The sequence below is a fragment of the Erpetoichthys calabaricus genome, chromosome 12, assembly GCF_900747795.2.
Source record: "Erpetoichthys calabaricus chromosome 12, fErpCal1.3, whole genome shotgun sequence".
NCBI classification, from domain to species: Eukaryota; Metazoa; Chordata; class Cladistia; order Polypteriformes; family Polypteridae; genus Erpetoichthys; species Erpetoichthys calabaricus.
The window spans coordinates 159,632,085-159,632,610 of NC_041405.2; positions in this window are offsets into that span (position 1 = coordinate 159,632,085).

The following is a 526-nucleotide window of genomic DNA, read 5'->3' on the forward strand; positions in this document are numbered from 1 at the left end:
CCATAACATGCATGTCATCCTCTCCACTCAAGCCCATCGCTCCGTGTTTTCGGTTTCTTTCTCTGTGGCTTTGGAGTTGTAATTCATCTGCTTTGGATACATTTCTGCAGACTGTTAATTTCCAGGTTTCAATTCTTCCACATCCTCCATAATGTTTGGGACAAAGTCACATTTATCCTCGCCCCGCAGTTTAAAATCTCAAATTAAACAAATCAGACATCATTGAAGTGCATATTGACGACTTTCATTTAACGGGATTTGCATTCATTTTGGTCACACAACACTCCTTTCTAGCCTGCTCCCCCATTTCACATGTAACCAGTAGGGGGCGCCACCGAGTCCCTAAACCCATCCATCCATGCATTTTCCAACCCGCTGAATCCGAACACAGGGTCACGGGGGTCTGCTGGAGCCAATCCCAGCCAACACAGGGCACAAGGCAGGAACCAATCCCGGGCAGGGTGCCAACCCACCACAGTATAAGATAAGTAAGCAATTTTATTTTTATCTACCATAAACATCCTGT